Source organism: Octopus sinensis, linkage group LG20 (assembly GCF_006345805.1).
Source record: "Octopus sinensis linkage group LG20, ASM634580v1, whole genome shotgun sequence".
Taxonomy (NCBI): Eukaryota; Metazoa; Mollusca; class Cephalopoda; order Octopoda; family Octopodidae; genus Octopus; species Octopus sinensis.
This window is the reverse complement of record NC_043016.1, coordinates 26,632,625-26,654,998: the sequence shown is the minus strand read 5'-3', so window position 1 is coordinate 26,654,998 and position 22,374 is coordinate 26,632,625. Positions and strand designations below refer to the sequence as shown.

General features: G+C 36.9%; 1 protein-coding gene across 1 annotated transcript in view; it reads left to right on the top strand.

Moving 5' to 3' along the window:
* The first annotated feature begins 4,632 nt into the window (after positions 1–4,632).
* LOC115222653 (lysine-specific demethylase 2A) overlaps positions 4,633–22,374 on the top strand; it is an 87,812-nt gene continuing 70,070 nt past the window's right edge. Inside the window, exons 1-2 of the mRNA XM_036511688.1 lie at positions 4,633–4,710; positions 16,528–16,565. The gene's annotated coding sequence lies outside the window, so the exon portion shown is untranslated. The remainder of the gene's footprint in view (positions 4,711–16,527; positions 16,566–22,374) is intronic.

The following is a 22,374-nucleotide window of genomic DNA, read 5'->3' as shown; positions in this document are numbered from 1 at the left end:
CACTGGTTAAGAAGCTCTCTTTGTAATCATTTGGTCTCAGGTTCAGTCCCCACTGTGTTGCACCTTGGGCAAGTGTCTTCAACTATACCCCAAGCCGACCAACATCTTGTGAGTGAATTAGGTTGGCAGAAACTTTGTGGAAGGACAAAGCACATATATATATAGATGTCTTTGAGTTTGTTTCCTCAGCCTCATCGCCTGACAACCAGTGTTGGTTCATTTACTTCCCCGTAATTTAGCGGTTCGTCGAAAAAGTAAGAAGAGAATAAGTGTTACACTATAAAATTAATGGGGCGACTTATTAGACCACACCCTTCAAAGTGGTGCCCCAGCATGGCCACAATCCCATGACTGAACCAAAAGACGGAAAGCATGTCAACATTTATTCCACTTATACACTGCTATCGTTACTTCTATCACCATCATCAGCACCGTGGTTGATGTCGTATCCGGTCAGTCCTAGGTTTAAAGGCCGTTCCACTTGTAACCATTTCATTTTTTTCCTTCCTTTCATTTCTTTTTTCGGTATAGTAACATTTACACTACGTTATGCGGTGTGTCCTTTTTTTTCTTTTAAAGAGAATTACCTGTAATCTGATGAAAATTTGATTGCTATTTTTTAGGAGATTCAAGGACTGCATACAGACAGACAGCCTGTGTGTGTGTGTGTGTGTGTGTGCGGCGCGTGTGTGTGTGTGTGTGTGTGTGTGTGCGCGCGCGTGTGTGCGTGCGTGTGTGTGTGTGTGTTTGCGTGCGTGTGTAAAATCGAGAAATCCTATGGGATGTTAATGTCATCTCAAATGATATAACATAATATGGCAACCATTTTAAAAAGAAAATATCTATCTTCATCGATTGTATAAGGGATAATCATCTTTTAGGATCTTTTATTGTCTAAATCATCTTTATACAACATCAAAAAGCTTGCTTATTCACCATCGCCAATTGTATTGTCATATATAGAATGCGTGTACGTGTATGTGCATGCATATTATAGCATGTTTAATATACATAGACACATACACGTACAATAATGCACAAATATATATATATATATATATATATATATATATATATATATATATATATATTATATCGTAGTATAAAATAATAATAATGGAGTGAAGGTCAATATATATACTATGTATTTCATACGTGCGCTTATGTATAATGAGATATATGAGGCCTTACATCATGCATACATATAATATGTTTTTATCGGTGATGATTTGTCTCTTTGTGTTAAAAAATCGTAACCTATCTACTGGTTCAGTTCCTCAGAGATCGATAAAAAAAAGTACCTGGCTGAAATAATTACTACAATCGATATAATTGATTGAAGTATGCCTGGTACGACCGAAGTGGAACGATTGAAAATGACTTAGTAGAAGACTATATATATATAATATATATATATATATATATATATATATATTATATATATATATATATATATATATATATATATATATTTTATTTATGAGAAATTATGTAGTACTTACTAAGAGACAGAAAAAAAGAGGCGTTGAATATAAAGCATACTGATTGATTGATTGCTCATTAGATATGTACTAAGCTAACTATGTATGTCTGTGGCGAAGCTAAGATCATATATAATGAGTTATAATAAAATACGTATAGACATGAAGCAGAAAGCATTGAGTATGTAGATCTTTTCTTCAGTCATTCGTGTTTTTAGTCAAACAAGTCGAACTCCAGCATTTGCATTTTAAGCTGGGTACTTTATTCTATCGAACTGTTCTGCCGAACTACTAAATCACGGGGACGTAAACAAACCAACACCGGATGTGAAGCTGTTGGCGAGGACAAACACTAAGACATATATTATACAATCGCGCGCGCGCGCGCACACACACACACTTCCAGTTTCCGTCTACCAAATCCACTCACAAGGCTTTTATCAGCCTGGAGCTACAGTAGAAGACGCTTGTCCAAGGTGCTACGCAGCGGGATCGAAACCTGAACAATGTAGATGGGAAGCGAACTTCTTACCACACAGCCATGCATGTATATTATTTAATAACAATTTGACTCAGCTCCATACGAAATTGATAGGACGAACCTGTCTCGTCATCAGGCATATATGGAGAAGGGTCTTTTTGAGATACTTCTAGAGTTAGGTTCGTCCTATGAGCCCAAACAAAACACTAAATTGCTTAGAGCCGAGTCATATTGTAAAACGCATCGTATCGCCTGTCGGTCATGCTGGTAGAAGGAAACTATAACAACAAAGGGAGCGGGAGTGACTGACAGTGAGAGGTGCTAAATGCAGGCGAACTGTCACGATGGGTTTTACTTTGAAGTCGCTGTGCAGATTTTTATCGTAAATAATACCGTAAATCCTCGAGTATAATCCGCATTTTTTCCCTAAAATTTAAAGGTCAAAATCCCTAGTGCGTACTATATACGAGGTTAAAAATGAAAATTATTTTCTATGCAATGTCCGAGTCTCTATTTGCTGTCCGGCAATGTTTATTCAGATGTATTTTGTGATGTCGGACGCGAAAATACCCTAAGCTAAGCCTGAAAGCAATGAAGTCATAATAGAATCATCCATAACTTGCAGTAAGCAACATTTATTAAACGTTATTATTGTTATTAGTGTTATTTCTTTATTTTTTGCAAACAAAATGCGCAAAAAAGCTACACATTTGTATTATGTTATATATACAATAATAATAAAGGACGTTACCGTATACATTTTTACAAACCAAGGACGTTATATAGACCTCCTTGACTCAAGTTAGAGAAGGAATGCGTATTATACACAAGGTTTAGGTTTTTCAGAGGTACAACCCCCTAAAAATCCCCTGCGTATTATACTCAAGGACGGACTATACTCGAGGAATTACGGTATTTACTTTAACAATTTCACACACACACAATAAAATTGTCGGTATTTGTGACGACACGGATATGCTAGTTATTAAATAATATCTGTAATTCTTACCAGATATATTGTCATTTTCGTGTGTGTGTGTGCGCACGCGTATATATATATATATATATACATAAGAGAACAAGGTGTACGTTACGCCGCAATAATATTTTTTTATTTTTTTTATTTTATCTAGTTTCAGCTCACGAGTTGTGGCCATGCTGGGGCACAGTTATATATAAAAATACATAATGGGACAATAACGCAAAACACACAAAGAGACGACCCAAAAAACGGACGGGTCATTCGAAGCCTCTAATCTTCAGTCAGGAACCGGATCATCCCAGCCGAAATTGCTAGGATGATATTTTTATGGTGCTATGTTCAGTGGAATCTGTAATGTCATTGATACAGACAATAAAAAGAAGTGGACCCAGCACGGTACCCTGCGGGTACCTGTTTGTTAGATTCCTGTTTGTTAGGAAATACCCAACCAATTGAAGTAGCTTTCCACCGACTCTTGTGTTGGATAGTTTCTTCAACAATATATTGTGGTCGACTCTATCAAAGGCCTTGCTGAAATCAAGGTATATGACATCCGCGTTGGAGCCCTCACTTAGTGCATTTAAGACGTCATCAAAGTGGTGGAAGGGCTGTGTTAGACAGTCCCTCCCACCACAAAAGCCATGCTGATTTCAATTTAGGAGATGATTTTGTTCTAGGATGGCTGTTATTCTTGATCTCAACATTCTCTCAAATACTTTGATATGTAAGTTGAGTGAGATTGGGCGGTAGTTTACAGGGCGCGATTTATCCCCCCTTTTTAAAAATAGGAACGACTTGACTGGGAGAGGTTTTTTGGGGGATAATATTATATATATATATATATATATATATATGGATCTTTTCCTTTTGAACACACACACACACACACATTGTATACAACTGGGGAAGTTGTTCGGAGGCACCATCCACGTGGAAAAACAATAGTTGAGTTAGTGATAACATACCTAATGCAAATAAGTATGCAAAAAGAAAAAATGCTCACTGTTCTAATTATCTCAACGTTAACTCAACCTTTGTAGAGAATGCAACTGCAAGGGAAATACTCGTTGACGCCTTCTACTTAAAAAACTACTAGTCAAGTCACCGCTCCCATTGTTTTGATGCGCCATTTTCTATCATTAATAAAACGGTCGGCATTTTTGACGGCACGGATGTGCTAGTTATGAACCAAGAAATTTAATTCAAAAGTTAAAATCATACTGAAGACGGGGGTTGGGATCCGTTTACTTTCAGAATTCATCGAGGCGATTCCTCAAAACTTGTTAAGAGTCTATATATGTGTATGCGTACGTGTGTGTGTGTTTGTCTTACGTCATATTTTTAGTAAAAATCTTAGGCCTCTTCCAACAATAAAATCACTTCTAATCTGTTAATCACACACACGTTTGCAATCAAATAAATTATAATATAAACTGCCGCACCTATTATTGTTCAAAGGAGAAAAGGTTTAGCTTTATTGGTACTCTGTGAACTTACAACTGGTGCCAATAGATCTGGTCTGGCAGTCACGCATAAATGTAAACACATTTTATGTAAAGCACTCCATCACACATACACACACACACACACACGTGTGTGTGCGTGCGCACATAGAAAGTAATAATAAAGTAAATTTATTGTTGCAGTTTATTTAGATCCTTCGTAGGTCAATTTATAAGAGACAAACATTCGGGTGATACAAATGACAATGACCTACTTCACGACAGGCACCAGTATGTCTGAATGGGCAGTATTGTTTGTATGCAGTCAGTATAATACATAAGATATAGTATCGAACTTCTTATCCAGCTTCCAGAATTTCCAGAAAAAAAAAACGCAATAACGAGCAATATACTGAAGTTAGTTGATATACATCCGGTGTGTCAAAAAAAAAAATTTGTTTTACTTTTTTGAGTAGGTAAAGATTAAACGTACACTGCTTTAGTATTGCATTAATTTGTATCTATTAAGTAAAATATGTTTTTATTTTTACTTTCCTTCGTTCATTTTTCATCCCATAAATATACTGTATACATTAAGGTATATTTAAGAAATTTTCAGTATATCAATAAATATCAAACAAGCCCTGCTTTTGGAAGTGTATTAAATTCTATCTGTTAAATGCAATTTAGTTCTCGACTTTTCATATTTCATTTTATATCTTAAATATATATTTAGACTGTCTCCAGAAATCCGGGACACTTCGGTACCAAGCTTGCCGGATAAGTAGTCCGGTATATATATATATATATATATATATATATATATATATATACACACACATATATTACATACATATAACTGAACACTTTCTGTTAACCGGCACAAGCTCATCCATAGGGCCAGTTGAAAATATATATTTTTTCATGGCATTTTAGAAATTTCGGGAAACTTGAAATGATACGTTCTTAATGGAGAAATCCAACAGAGATAAAGCTATATAATATATATAAATAATAATAAATAATAGCATGTTGATAAATATTAGGTTCAATAACCCTTTCTACCCTTGGGACCGAACCCACGTTCTCTATAAACATGACAGACGTTCTACCATTGGGTAGGCAGCTTTCACGTTTCACTTCTCTGAAGGTCTTTTTTAACCCAATATTTATTTACATGCTATTATTTATAACTTTAAGTCCTTCCGTTAAAAACGAATGCTTCTTTCAGTCTATTTGTATCCTACTTGTATTGAATAGTCCTTTGAACAATGTGTGAGCGCGCGTACGCGTACATATGTATATATTAAACATGAATATCTGTCTGTCTTTCTTTCCACCTGGCTATTTCTAATTATTTATCTATTTATTAACTTTTACAATGAAAAAGTTGACAGTGACATCAGAATGATTGCGGCTAGCAAGTCGACTTCGAAGTAACTGTCATCCTTCTTGTAAAAAGTTAACTATACTCTATCAGACAAGGCGGTGAACTGGCAGAAACGTTAGCACGCCGGGCGAAATGCGTAGCCGTATTTTGTCTGCCGTTACGTTCTGAGTTCAAATTCCGTCGAGGTCGACTTTGCCTTTCATCCTTTCGGGGTCGATAAATTAAGTACCAGTGACGCACTGGGATCGATGTAATCGACTTAATCCGTTTGTCTGTCCTTGTTTGTCCCCTCTGTGTTTAGACCCTTGTGGGTAGTAAAGAAATATATACTCTATCAGACAAAAAAAAAAAAAGGAGGGGGGGTCTGAGTAATCCTTCAATCTGAAGTTTGTATCCATATATATATATAACTCGACATAAAAACATCAATCACTCAATCATTCAACGCAAAGACACGTCAATAATTCCATTAAATTTTGCAGATGTTGGGAACCACTGGATAGATAAAAAAAATCCCTCGTCGTACAAGATGTTCTGTTTAAAAAAAAAAATCATCGTTACTAGCAATTTTAAAAATATTTATTTGTTGTTGTTTAATCCCCAGTTTTAACCACGATCGAACAGACCTTCCATCAAAGGCATTCCAACCGTGTCCATCCTGTCTTTTTTTTTTATGCCTTAGCATTGTGTATTTTGTCACTCCCAGTTTTAAAGATAGCATAATTTTGCCGCTATAACTAACAGGTCTAACAACTCTCTTAAAGGCAGCTAGCTTAGTTTCAAACAACAAAGCTTGCTGCTGGTCGCATACTTATCAAACCACCTATCCATTCAGTTATTTCACTGATGGAGGCGGTGGCCGCAACAGCAACTAAATTGTCACAGCAACTGCTGTTGTAAGATATACACAGTATATACTATACCGGGATATATTGTTATATAGTTCTTTTATCCTTTACTTGTCAGTCACTGGACTGTAGTCATGCTGAGGCATAGCCCTTCAAATCGACCCCTGTACGTTTTTATCAAATAATAAAAAAAAAAGATCGACACCCGGTTGTCAATCGTAGTGGGGTAGGGAAACACGAGCGCGAGCAATACACACGTCAAGCTTCTTTCAGTTTCTTATTTCTTTACGACCCACAAGGGGCTAAACACAGAGAGGACAAACAAGGACAGAAAAACGAATTTAAGTCGATTATATCGACTCCAGTACGTAACTGGTACTTATTTAATCGACCCCGAAAGGATGAAAGGCAAAGTCGACCTCGGCGGAATTTGAACTCAGAACGTAACGGCAGACGAAATACCGCTAAGCATTTCGCCCGGCGCGCTAACGTTTCTGCCAGCTCACCGCCTTTCAGTTTCTGTCCATCAAATCCACTCACGAGACTTTCGTCATGCAATGAGACTGGATCTGAGACAATGAAGTTAGGAAGCAAAAGTTCTTACAAACAGCCATGCCTGTGCATGCATTTATAAAGTGTATACACACACAATTGGCGTAGCTGTGTGATTAAGAAGCTTGCTTCCCAACATGATGGTTCTGAGTTCAGCCCCACTGCGTGGCACCTTGGGCAAGTGTCTTCTACTATAGCCTTGGGCTGACCAAAGCCTTGTGAATGGATTTGGTAGACAGAAACTGAAAGAAGTCTGTCATATATATATATATATATAATATATATATATATATTATATATATATATATATATATATATATGAGTGTGTGTGTCTGTGTTCGTCTCCCACCATTGCCTGACAACTGATGATAGTGAGTTTACATCCTCTTAACTTAGTTCGGCGAAACAGACCAATAGAATAAGTACTAGACTTACAAGGAATAATTCCTTGGGTCGATTTGTTCAACTAAAGGCGGTGCTCCAGCATGGCTGCAGTCAAATGACTAAACAAATAAAAGAATACACACACACACATACTATATGTATATAATATAAAGACATATATGCATATATATTGTAAAGACCTCTTAACCCTCTGTATAATACAAGAAGTTTAATACAAAACACCAGAATCAAAATTAAGTAAAGTATTATATTTCTGTAAAAAATTGTATCCACAAATAGGTCTAGAGGGGGTAGTGGTTTTCATATTTGACATTACATTGTAATGGAAAGAGTAAGTGCAGAAAATGTATTTGAACATCGCCACATGTCCTCCTGTAAACCTTTTTATAACAATTGTTGTTTTAAATGAATTAATGAATGGATGGATGGAGTCCTGGTGGTAAATAAATGAAACAATAATTATCTTAATTATTTTATCTAATCTCTGTTAGATTCCATTTTATGTTCATGATGTTTGTTGTACTACTCTCATTAATAATTATTAATGAGAGAAGCAATAATAGTCGTAATCCTCTTCAGCTATTAAAGGCTGATTAAATTTTTTTTAAGTCTTGCAGGGCTATATTTTAGTACTATGCTATCAAAATGCAATAAAAGTAGCAGAACGTAGAATAAGAATACAAGACATTTATTTCAGTACATAAATAAAAGTGAAAGGAAACAGAACATCTCTCTCTCTCTCTCTCTTCTCTCTCTCTCACACACACACACACACACACACACAAGTTCTACAAGTTAACTTCAATTCATGAGACTGAAACTTTAAGTTGCATGGAGCTGAATCAAACAGTTACAAAATAATATATGTAACTTGTACCAAATGTGTTCAGTGGTACCTTCTACCCACAAAATTGTGTGTGTGTATATATATAAATAATTCATTATCTTCAGTCCAACAAAATATATTTTGTTTCACATACAGTTCTCCAAGAACTATATATTTTGTTGGACTAATGTTTACAGATTAAATATTTTATTTGCTCTCAGATTTATCTTTGTTTTAAATACATTGTTCCAGACAAATCTCTTTTGAACTTGCCACCCCACTGAAAATACATATATGCATTGTATAAATATATATATATATAATATATATATATATATATATATACACACACACACACAGGTAAGGTGATGTAAACAGGAAAAATAGAACTAGTATACATGAGCATATGTATATTTTTTAAAATTAATATTTAACAGGAGCACCACAGAACTCTAGCAGCTTTGTTCCCTCTTCATTTCTGGAACTAAACAGTTAACCTCCATGCATGCCATGAAAACTGTTGGAGTGTTTTTCAACATGGCCATTGAAGTCCCCTGCCATTATGAGAATGTTATTGTCTTTCATTGTTGAAACAGTCTGTAGAAGGGATTCATAGAAATTGTCCTTGTAAATATCTGCAAGTCCAGTCTAACATGCAGAAATAAATGACACTGTTACATGAAACAGGACTAATCTCAGCTTAATAATCCTATCACACACCTTGACTACTTCAATCACCTTACCCACTCATTTTTCTGCCAAAAGATACCTACACCAGCTAACCTATCATTGGTAGCCACCCAGAAAAACTTGTATCTATGTTTCTGTTTCCCCAAGTAGTCTAGCTTAGGCTCCCCTCCATCTCCCCAAGTAGTCTAGCTTAGGCTCCCCTCTTGCACACAGCACACATTTACATGCCTTTGCTCTAGCATTTCAACAATCTTGCCAGATCTGTCTTTCACAGTGTCAGCATTGATTGTGACAACTCTGAGCTTGTGAACCTGGGAAGCCTGAGAAGGAAGTTGTGGGGGTGTTTTCAACATCTGGAAAGAAGAAAATCCTTGTGGCTACTTGCCTGAAGGTAACGGGTCCTTCAGCTTAGTGTAAGTAGGTACAGGTTGCAGCATTGATTACAATTAGATTTTCTTTTAGTCCTGTAAAGCCTTCATGGGTACACAACTGCTATGTGTGGAAGGAGATAAAGGGGAGGAAGAAATTTTCATTATTATTATTATTATTATGACAACAATTAGTTTTCAGAAATATAGAAGTAACTGCATGCACCATGATAATGTATATACTTCTAAATCATCACCGGCGCCACATTATAGTCATATATAAGCACATACAGGACCGATGCATTACATGTAGAAACATGCATGTGGAGCCCATTGGTCTACCAATATGCATGACATGTATCTGTATAACTACGCACTCGTAAACAGTTCATGGATAAAATCATCAAGGGAAGTGCCTACCTATCTATCTATTTATCTGTATCTATATATATATATATATAAGTATGATTGTGTGATTATGAGTTTGTGTGTATGTTATTGTCTCTTTGTTTCAACTTCACAGTATAGTTTGTGAATGAATGCCACTGCCAAGCAAGAAGAGTCCTTCATTCCTAATTTTCATTGAAAACGTATCTGTTTATGAGGAATATTACCCTACATGGAAACAAGTGTTGGTTGGTGACAGAAGGAGCATCCAGCTGTAGAATATCTGCCTCAGCAAAATCGCATCTGACCGATACTAATATTGAAAAAGTGGTTATAAAAACGATATTTTTTTTACTCTACTTCTTTATACAATCTCCATTAAAATCATGACTTTTTGTGTTACCTACATCGAGCAGTGTAGTAACACACTTTGAGGATTATATAACACATTGAGAATATACACCATATATATATTTATGAATGGAATGAAAGAAATGTACAACTGACATAAATTGAGATGAAGCCTTAATGATGCTTAAAATGTTGTTCAAAAATATACTTCTATCAAAAAGTCATTCAGTGAACAACTTTCAACCTGCATCTATCTATGCTTGTAATAAACTCTACTTGAATTGCATTTCAAAATTTTTATTCTAATCTAATTTGTTGGTTTTACTTCATGAGGATAAATTTACTTTTTATCCATTTTCTTTTTTATTATTCTTGACATGAAACTTGAAATTAATATAACAGATTTTTTTTTTTTTTGCTTAAATTTGTGTGAAATCTGAATGGATAGGAATTTGGCATGGAATGAAAAAAAAATTAATTCTAAAAAAAAAAAAAAACTGAATATTGAAATATATCAGATTCAATGGAAATTTGAATTTGAATCAATAATGAGTTTCAATTTACTTTTCAAAGTTGAATCCATCCATCCATTTTTTCCACCCCACTATTCCACCAAAAACTGCACTATGGAAAAGGGTTCAAAGAAGAGATTTTTTTCTCTCTCTCTTTTTTTAAAATTCAAGATTTGAGTTTTAAATTTCAGAAAATTGATCTTCCAATTCCAATTTATGAAAATATTCATTAAAAATTTTGTTTATAATGAAAACCTGCCACAGGTAATTTTGTGTTTAATATCACTGCATGGTATTTTGGGCAAGTATCTTCTACTTTAGCTCTCGGGTGACCAAATGTGAGTGAATTTAGTAGACAGAAACTGTGATAGAAGCCTTTTATATATACTGGGAGTCAAACTCTAACCTTTCATCATCTGACACAAGATCACCTCCTCTAATTCCCCCTCCCTTCTCAAATTTCTTGTCTGCAAGTTACTTGGTAACCCTGCCAGTGTTGGTGCTACATAAGAAGCAAACAGTCCACACTGTAAAGTGGTTGACATTTGGAAGGGCATCCAGCTATAAAAACCATACCAAAACTAACCTCATCTGTGCTGGTGCCTTGTAAAAAGCACTCAGCCCACTCTGCTGGGTGGTTGGTATTAGGAACGGCATCCAGCCATAAAAACCATCCCAAAACAGACACTGAAACCTGGTGTAGTCTTCTGCCTGGCTGGCTCCTGTTAAACCAGCCAATGCATGCCAGCATGAAATGTGGATGTTACACAATGATAATGATGATATATATATATATATATATGCATATAGATACAAATATACACATCTATACACACACACACTTATCAGTAAATATCCTGGAATCATGTGGACAGTTAGTGTAATAAAATAAATTATGTAATATACTGTTGTGCACATGAATTTAATGCATTCTATATGACCGTGTATTTTTAACTTTACTCTAAAATACTTTTTTGTAGTTTATAAAAGGCAAGACTTAAAATATTCATTGTTCATGAAAGATAAAAGCTAAATAATATAAAAAGAAAAAAAAAAAGGCAAAAACTTTGCTGCAGTTCAAAATATATATTTTCATTTGCAAGATGAAACAAATCTGATAACAAAGAATGCAGAACAGATTTTCAATTTTCCATTATTTCATTTATTATTATTTTTGTGCGAGTATAGAAAACTTTATTGTAGAAGAAACAATGAGAGGCCTTATTTCATCAGAATTCTTGAACATTTTATAGAAGCTCTTGAAGAGTAGTGTTGTGTGGTGGGGGACTTGTTTAACTCTTTTGATACCAACCTGAGACTGCTCCTGGTTCTACGATGCAAAAAGAAAAAAATCCTATTTTAAAGTGATCTAAATTAAAACCTTCCATCAAAAATTTCATGTTAATTTATGTCCGAAACACCCACTTAATAATAACAAAGTTATTTTGCTAAATTCTTCATTGTTTTTACAATTAATTCATTAATTTCCAAATAAAGGAAACATATCTCAAACACAAATATGGTAAACAAAAGTTTATGGGCAGGGTTCAAGTGTAATGACTGTAAGGTCTTTATGTTTACAAACTATTTATTGACCCAAAGAAATATCATTTTATTATCTAAATACAAGAATTTTGCTTTGAGATTTATAAAAAATTTTAAATCAGCAAGCATATTGAAAAAGATGATAAAAATTCCACTTTAGATATCATTGAACAGGAAAAAAAAAACCCAGAGATGTTATTCTACTGTTAATAATAGCATTGCTTTTAGCCAGTGGAAATATAATTTTTGTAAATTTCTGTCTATGTATATTGTAAATTCATATCAAAATATGGTGGAATAATGTTCTTAGATAAACATGTTCGTGCATACGTGAATGAATCTCTGTGTGTACCTTCAGTTGCATCTAATTATAACTACATCCCCCCTACACACACACATGAGAGGGTACTGAAAAGTTCCCAGCTATGAGTAAAAGAAAATACAAGATCGGTTAATTATGATTTTATGCAACATTTTTCCCTCTCAGATTCACACACTTATTGCAGTAGTCCTTCAGTTTTTTTCTAAGCCCTGTAAAAGAACTCAGGAGGTTAGGCCTCCAACCAGGCCTTTTACAATATCCTTAAAGCCAAGAACTTTTGGGTTCCCCCTCATGTGTGTGTGTATATATATATATATATATATATATATATATATATATACACACACACAGTTATTTAAGCATAAAACTACATAGTAATATCCTTTGATCTGACGGACTCTCTGTTTGAATATTTTGAACTATTTAGGTTATTGTTTAAAAGTGTAAAGCTTTAATATATTGCATTTGAATATATTTTTTTTTCTTTTTGCACTAGCTGACATCTAATTTTGTAATTTTGTGAGGCACAATGGTTATAAGATTCAAGACTACTGACAACATCAGTCATAAATTCAGATCTTATCAGTCAACCATGCTGAGAGATTTGCGAAGGAAAAAGCAGTCACATGTAAAACAATTTCTTCAACACGTATATAAGTACAAGCATAATCGTGTGGTTAAGAAGTTCACTTCAAAACTACACGATTTAATCTATTAGTAATTCAATCGGCAACATCCACCTCTAAAATATTCAATATTAATTTTGCCTTAAACTGGCTAGATTTGGCCTCTCACACCTTCCCAACAGTATCAAAAATAAACAATCACTTCTCTTTTACTTGTTTCAGTCATTTGACTGTGGCAATGCTGGAGCACTGCCTTTTAGTCGATCAAGTCGACCCCCAGGACTTATTCTTTGTAAGCATAGTACTTATTCTATCGGTCTCTTTTGCCGAACCACTAAGTTATGGGGACGTAAACACACCAACATCGGTTGTCAAGTGATGTTGGGGGGACAAACATATACACACATATATGTATATATATATATATATATATATATATATATATATATATATATATATACATATATACACACACACACACACATATATATATATATATATATAATATATATATATATATATATATATATATATATATGTACGACAGTTTCCATCTTTCAGTTTCCATCTACCAAATCCACTCACAAGGCTTTGGTCGACCTGAAGCTATAGTAGAAGACACTTGCCCAAGGTGCCACGTAGTGGGACTGAACCCGGGACTATGTGGTTCGTAAGCAAGCTATTTACCACACAGCCACTCCTATGCCTATATTTCGTCGAAATTTCAAATCTATGAGATGAGGTAATGCACGATTAATTCAAAACAAGGTGAAGAGATGTAAGCATTATATTTGACAAGAGTAATCTGAGTGAGAAAGAGTTATATGTCACTGTTGGCTGGTTATTCCTACAGTAGCTGCATACTGATGTGTGTGTTGTGAAATTTAGTGGATAGAAATTGGAACAAGCCTGTTGTGTGTAGCAGGTTGGTAGGGAGGAGGGAGTGAGAGAGAGAGAGAGCATGCCATGTATCTTGAAATGTGTGTTCTAATTGTAAACAAAAGTCACCTTGTGTACAATCCATCAGGGGAATCATGTCCTGCCATTGCACCATTTGCTGTTTGAAGGACAAAGGGGGATAAATATTGTCTTATTATTTTGGAAGCAAATGAGTTTTCGTGACATGAAGTCCCAGCCTCTGGTTATAGAAAAATCTGCTTCAACAAAACTAATTTGAGGCAGACAAACATTGATTGAAAAATGGACATTAAAACAATGATGCCGACGATGAAGCTGACACTAATGCCTAACCATCCTATGCATGAGCTGTCTTTCTGATTTCATGGTCATTAATTCATATCTTACTAATGTCATTGTATTGTTGTCCCTGAAGCTGCAAGCCCAAAATGATGTTCCTTGCAATTTAAGATCACTAAAGAAAGAAGAAAAAAATTCTCTCTACTCCCTGCATCATGATTCAGTAACCTGTGGTAGGAAAAATATAAACTTTCTTATTATCCATGGCATGGGAAAATAGATGTTAAAATGGTAATAATTTTTGAGTTTATACAAAAAGAGATGTAACTAATATATTCTGGGCAAATGTAAATTTGTTACCATGAATATGTTAGTAGATTCAATAAGGAATGGCATCCAGCAGTAGAAACCAGTGTATTTCAACAGAAATATGGTAGCAAAAGTGTTAAAGTGATCAAAATTTAAATCTTCCATCAAAATTTCATGTTTAATATGTATGTTCCAAATACCAAATGACAAAGTAGTTTAACTAAATTTTTCATTACTTTCAAATTTAATTGAAACAAAGGCTGCACATTTGAATAGAAATATGGTAACAGATGGATTAATGGGTTTTAAGAATGTTATTATTTCAAACTAAACATACTTGATGTATTTAACTTTTTCTTGATATAATAAAAATGTTAAAAAGCTGGTGTTGTAACACTTTTAGTGACCTATTCAGTATGTTGTGGATAGAAGAAAAATTACAGCTGTTGTATATATTTTGAATGTTGTTAGTACAGAAAGGAAAATTTCTAGTGAATCAAGTCTGTTACATTGCTTTTTCTATTCCGGTTGCCTTATAACCAATTTTATTCACATATCAATGTTATTCATTAAGAATGGCATAAACAACATATCATTACACTTCTTTTTCATTATGAATTTCCTTTCTACATCATCATTTTAATGCCTGCTTTTCCATGCTAGCATAGGTCAGACAGATTTGAATTTTATTGGGGTTAAATTTTCTATGACCAGATGCCCTTCCTGTCACCAACCCTCACCTGTTTTCTAAGTAAGGTGATTTTTCCCTCCTGGCCAGACATGTTCTTGCAGAATATTGAATGACACTGCTTGAATAATAATGACACTCATTTACAACTATCAGGTTGTAAACAAGGAGACACAAACACAAACAGTCTCACAAATATATGATGGTCTTCTTTCAGTGTCTGTTTACCAAATTCATTGACAAGGCTTGGGTTAACTCTGGACTATGGTAGATGACACTTACCAAAGGTGCTATGCCAGAAGGGAACACAGCACCATGTGGTTGGGAAGCAAACTTCTTATTTCTTTATTGCCCACAAGGAGCTAATCATAGAGGGGACAAACAAGGACAGACAAAGGGATTAAGTCGATTATATTGACTCCAGTGTGTAACTGGTACTTCATTTATCGACCCCGAAAGGATGACAGGCAAAGTCGACCTCGGCAGAATTTGAACTCAGAACGTAACAACAGATGAAATACTGCTAAGCATTTCACCCGGTGTGCTAACGTTTCTGCCAGCTCACCACTTTATACTTCTTACCTCAGTCACACCTGCACCTACATGAAAGTAGTATGTGTTCTTGATAGGAATTATATTTACTAATCATATCAATATATCTATCAGAGAACATCTTTTATCTTTTACTTACTTCGATCAATGAACTGTAGTTAGGCTGGAGCACTACTTTAGACGTTTTAATCTCATAAATCAACCCTAACCTTTCTTTCTGATTTACTTTTCCTCTGTTTTGCTGAACCCCTAAATCACTGGGATATAAACAAACCAACACCAATTGTCAAGCAATTCAGGACATACACACACGCACACACACATTATGGTCTTCCAAACAGTATCCTTCAACCAAATTCTCTAACAAGGCATTTGTTGGCCTGGGGTTATAGTAGAAGACAGTGAGATTGAACCTGAGTCTGACATGATTGTAAACTGAAGTTCTTAACCACACAGCCATGCCTGCACCTATAAAAAAATTTTTTGTTTTATTTTTTGGATTTTGTTTATATAAAATTATCCACGATATCAATATTGCCATAATTAATTGTATTGTTTTTCTCTTATTTTTAGGTAAGTAACAAATCTTGAAATTAACCTGTCCGTGTTTGGTAAGTTGCATGATTATCTATAAATTTTATTCACAAGATAAACAATAACTGTAAAGTTTACTCTTCAGCATTTAAACCTGCCATATCAACCCGGAATATTGTACCTGTTTTCATGTTCGAACTACCCAGATCTGGCCTCTTACATCTATCCTACGGGCCAACATACCAGCCAAATTGACTACATCCTTACAAGGCAAAGGGAGAGATGGCTGCTTATAAATGCCAAAACCTTCCCAGGTGAAGAATGTACCCCACAACATAGACTGGTAGTTAGTGACTTTAGGATCAGGACTAGGAGGACAACCAGAAGACGACAAATATGGAGAAGAAGGATCTGGAAGCTTAAAGATCCTGCAAATGGACAGAGATTTAGGGACATATTACTTGAAGCCTCTGACGAAGTAGAAGGGGATAGAGCATCACAGGGGTAGAAGACAGCTGGACGTTTCTAAGGGACAACCTGCTGAGAGCCACTGACCAGATCTGTGGCTGGTGCAAAGTCCCCTCTCGACCTAGAATAACGTGGTGGTGGAACAATATTGTAGACAGGGCTATAAGAGAAAAGAGACAGGCTTGGAAGGTCTGGAAAAATGGGGGTAGCAGGGAATTGTATCAGACTGCCAAAAGAGAAGCTAGGAGACAGGTTTATTTAGCCAGAGGGGAAGCAGATAAGAAAAAATTTGCCAATGTTCTGCGCCGTGAGGACCAAAGACTGGAGGTGTTTCGTGTTGCAAGACAGTGTTTGAGAGAGAATCGTGATGTGGTAGGAGAGAAGTGTGTTCGCATGGAAGATGGTTCACTTGCGCTAAATGAGGATGCAAAGAGAGAGGTTTGGAGATGCCACTATGAAAGGTTGCTGAATGAAGAAAATGAATGGGATAAAGAGAGTCTGCCGAATGTTGACCCAACAGAGGGACCAGCTATCCGAGTTGATAGTTCTGTGGTAGCTAAGGCAATTAGAAGCATGAAGACAGGGAAAGCCCCGGGCCCATCAGGAATCACTGCAGAGATGCTCAAAATGTCTGGTAGTGTCGGCTATAGCCTAGTCACCCATATAGTTAATCAGGTGATACACAAAGGGGTCATACCCAATGACTGGTGTAGCAGTATAATAGTCAACTGCTACAAAGGTAAAGGTGATGCCCTAGATACAAATAACTACAGAGGTATCAAGCTGTTGGACCAGGTGATGAAGGTTACGGAGAGGGTCATAGCCCAACTAATTAGAGAGAGAGTTAGTTTAGATGAGATGCAGTTTGGGTTTGTGCCAGGGAAAAGTACTACTGATGCTATATTCCTGGTAAGGCAGCTGCAGGAGAAATACCTAGCCAAAGATAAGCCCCTGTACCTGGCTTTTGTTGACATGGAGAAAGCCTTCGACAGGGTCCCCCGATCCCTTATCTGGTGGGCAATGAGAAAACTAGGGATAGATGAATGGTTAGTGAGAGCTGTGCGGGCCATGTATAGGGACGCCGTTAGTAGGGTGAGGGTTGGAAATGAGTACAGTGAAGAATTCCAGGTAGAGGTAGGGGTCCACCAAGGCTCAGTACTCAGCCCCCTCCTATTTATCATAGTCCTCCAGGCAATAACGGAGGAATTCAAGACAGGATGCCCTTGGGAGCTTCTCTATGCTGATGACCTTGCTCTAATTGCTGAGTCGCTATCAGAACTGGAGGAGAAGTTTCAGGTGTGGAAACAAGGATTAGAATCGAAGGGCCTCAGAGTCAATCTAGCTAAAACCAAAGTTGTAATCAGTAGGAAGGTAGACAAATCACAAAACCTTCAGGTAGATGGCCCTGCTCGATCTGTAGAAAAGGTGTAGGTAGAAACTCTATAAGATGCACCAAGTGTAAGCTATGGACACATAAGAGATGCAGCAATGTCAAAGGAAGGCTAACTAGGAAGATGGTTTTTGTATGTGGCAGATGCTCAGGAACAATAAACACTGAAAATGCTCTGAGACCAACTTCCGTCACTTTCCAGGGAGAAAAACTAGAAATAGTTGATAGTTTCCGTTACCTAGGTGACCAAGTCAGCAGCGGGGGCGGGTGTGCTGAAAGTGTAACTGCTAGAGTAAGAATAGCTTGGGCAAGTTCAGAGAGCTCTTACCTCTGCTGGTGACAAAAGGCCTCTCGCACAGAGTGAAAGGCAGACTGTATGATGCGTGTGTACGAACAGCCATGCTACATGGCAGTGAAACATGGGCCGTGACTGCTGAGGATATGCGTAAGCTCGCTAGAAATGAAGCCAGTATGCTCCGATGGATGTGTAATGCCGGTACTCACACTCGGCAGAGTGTAAGTACCTTGAGAGAAAAGCTGGACCTAAGAAGCATCAGTTGTGGTGTGCAAGAGAGACGTTTGCGCTGGTATGGTCATGTGGCGAGAATGGATGAAGATAGTTGTGTGAAAAAGTGCCACACCCTAGCGGTTGAGGGAACCTGTGGAAGAGGCAGACCCAGGAAAACCTGGGACGAGGTGGTGAAGCACGACCTTCGAACTTTAGGTCTCACTGAGGAAATGACTAGAGACCGAGACCTCTGGAAGTGTGCTGTGCGCGAGAAGACCCGGCAGGACAAGTGAGTCCACAACCCGTGGCCTTCTACATGGGATGGAGCCAGCCTACGTATGCATACCTTCCCTTCTTGGGACACAAAACTCTACTTGTGAAGACGTGTTGAGGCAAGTGAGGATCAGAATCGAAATCGATCAATGGAAATTGCGGATGTGCTACCAGTGCCGGTGGCATGTCGAAACTCTGCTTGTGAAGACCCATTGAGGCAAGTGAGGATCAGAATCGAAATCGATCAATGGAAATCGATCAATGGAAATTGCAGATGTGTTACCAGTGCCGGTGGCATGTAAGAGAACTTTCCGTTTCGCGACCGTTGCCAGCACCGCCCCGTTTCGTGTCCGTTGCCATCCTCGCCTGGCCCTCGTGCCGGTGGCACATAAAAAGCACCATCCGTTCGTGGCCGTTTGCCAGCTCTGTCTGGCACCAGTGCGGGTGGCACGTAAAAAGCACCCACTACACTCACGGAGTGGTTGGCGTTAGGAAGGGCATCCAGCCGTAGAAACACTGCCAGATTTGACTGGGCCTGATGAAGCCTTCTGGCTTCACAGACCCCAGTAGAACCGTCCAACCCATGCTAGCATGGAAAACGGACGCTAAATGATGATGATGATGATGATGAATGTCATTCTAAAAATAAACAATCACATCAATGAAATCTTGAAGCTATGAGATAATGCATGATTAATTCAAAACAATGTGAGTAAATAAGCATTATATTTGACAAGGTAATCTGAACCAGGGATACTGAATCAACATATCTATTACCATAATTGATGGTGGTTTTGTCTAGCTCTCTGTCTCAGCTCTGATTGAGCAGAACTAGGACCAAAGGAATTCAAGTTATAACCATCCATTTTTCTCTGTAAGCCAAATATATCTTTTTCTAAGATGGTGCTCTATGTTGTACAAACATTATTAACCTGTGAGTCAATATTGAATCAGAGTATCTAATGTTGAGCCAATATGTCTAATGTTGAGTCAATATGTTTAATGTTGATTCAACATGTTTAATGTTGATTCAACATGTTTAATGTTGAATCAATATAACCAACAGCTTTACCATTAGGTCAAGGGATCTAATGTTAAGTCAACAGGTCTAACATTGAGTCAACAGATCCAACATGTCTAATATAGGTTACAAATTTTGGCACAAGGCCAACAATTTCATGAGTGGTGGTGGCGAAGTTGATTACATTGATGTCAGTGCTCAACTGGTACTTATTTTATTCACCCCAAAAGGACAATCTTCACGGAATTTGAACTCAGAATGTAAACATGGATGAAATGTGCTGCTGTGCTAACAGTTCTGCCAGCTTGCCACCTTCAACATGTCTAATATTGAGTGACACCTCCTAGCCATTTAGCTATGAACAAAATGTATGAACAATTTATATTTTATTTTAAGGTTATTAAAATCATCTTTCTGTAAAGGCAGCCACACTGAGTTACAGTGCTCACAAGCTCACACATATATAAAAGCATGCAATCATGCATATATATTTTACTTCTTCAAGTAGCCACAACTGAGATGTGTTTTACTATGCCTTGCCAGGAATTTTTGCTTCTCATTATCTTTAATAGATCTTCAGTTTATGTGTCTTCTATCAGTAACATCTATGTAGCAGAGTAGTATTCTTCACCTATTAGATTGCAGAAATCTCCAAACTGTAACATCTAATATAGACTATTGTTCAATAAGATAGCAAGCCAACTCTGGGTTGAATAACAAAAGAAGAGCTGAAATGTGTCTATAAATCTCTTCCTTGGTCTTGTATTCACGCCATGAGATGCTTCGAACCCTCATGAGAAGTCTGATGTATGTGCAATCAAGGTGATTTTTAAAGTTCCTTCTTCATAATCTAGATTTTGGGTCCATAAAGAAAAATGCTCTACACACACACAGAGTGATACACCATACATAGGTACATGCATGAAGATTTCATTTGTTCAAAATCAAGTGGTGGTGGTGGTTGTGGTCATAATCTAGATTTTGGGTCCATAGAGAAAAATGCTCTACACACACTTCAAGTAACAGTTCGATACAAGAGTTCCCATTTGGTAGGTTAAGTTTATCTATTCACTCCCAGGAGTGTAGAATCTAATATTTGAAACCCTGTTACTTCACCTGAGAGTTTGAGGGAGAAAGAAAAGTAGTGGAGTTGCTGGGCTGGAGGCAAGTGAGTGAAAAAAGGAATTAAAGTTGAAGGAATGAGGAGGGGGTTGAAAAGAGAAAGAGGGAGAGAGAGAAAGCAAGAAGGTTGTCATCATATCAAGATCACCACCATCACCATCACTATCATCCTTCCTTCTCCTCCCCTTCATTGTTACCATTATGAACACTATTTTGTCATCATTAATACAATCACCACCACCTCCAATATCACCATCACCAGCTCCAAGGTTTCCACTATCATCATCATCATCATCATTGCCATCCCATCACTACTTTAATTTCCACATCCTTATCACTACATATACTACCTCCATAAATACTCACAGTAGCAGCATCCCCCTCCATCATTATCATCACTGTCACTACCATCTCTTCATAATCAACATTATCATCATTACCACCACCACCACAATGTCCATTATCATTATTATCTTCACAATTATCACCACCACTACTTCCACCCCACACACCCCATCGCCACCACCACTATCTCAATTATTCTCATTATCAGCTTCTCTTCTCCATCTTTGTATTCTTTTCAAAATACTCACTTTAAACTTTGCAGGTCATGTGATGGGAGTTTGATTAATATTTTGGTTGGTTTCCACCAATCAGAGACCTACTTGGTCCTCAGTTTATGAATTATCTGGGTCAGAGTCTTTCACTGTTTTCAATGTTTCTAGTTTTATTGGCCTGCTACTGCTGCCTGCTGTTGCCTCCACTCATCAAACACTCCAAAACTATCCATCAAATTATCACAGACTGACACAATAGCCCCAGCCTCCCTGCCTGACCTACAACTGACCCTCACAGTGATCATCATTTTGGTTTCTCTGTTCTTCATGCATTTTACAACAAAAGAGAACCCCTAAGAAGGAATATGGGGGTAGAAAGAAAGCAAAGATAAAGAGATTGAAGCAGCAAGGAAGATGGGGAGAGAAAGAGTGGGGAGGAAGACAAAACAGGAAGAAATATATGGTGGGGGGTCATGTAGGGGGGAGGAAGAGTGAGACAGAGAGGATGAGTTAATAAAAAGAAGAAAGAACATGATATGGAAGAAAA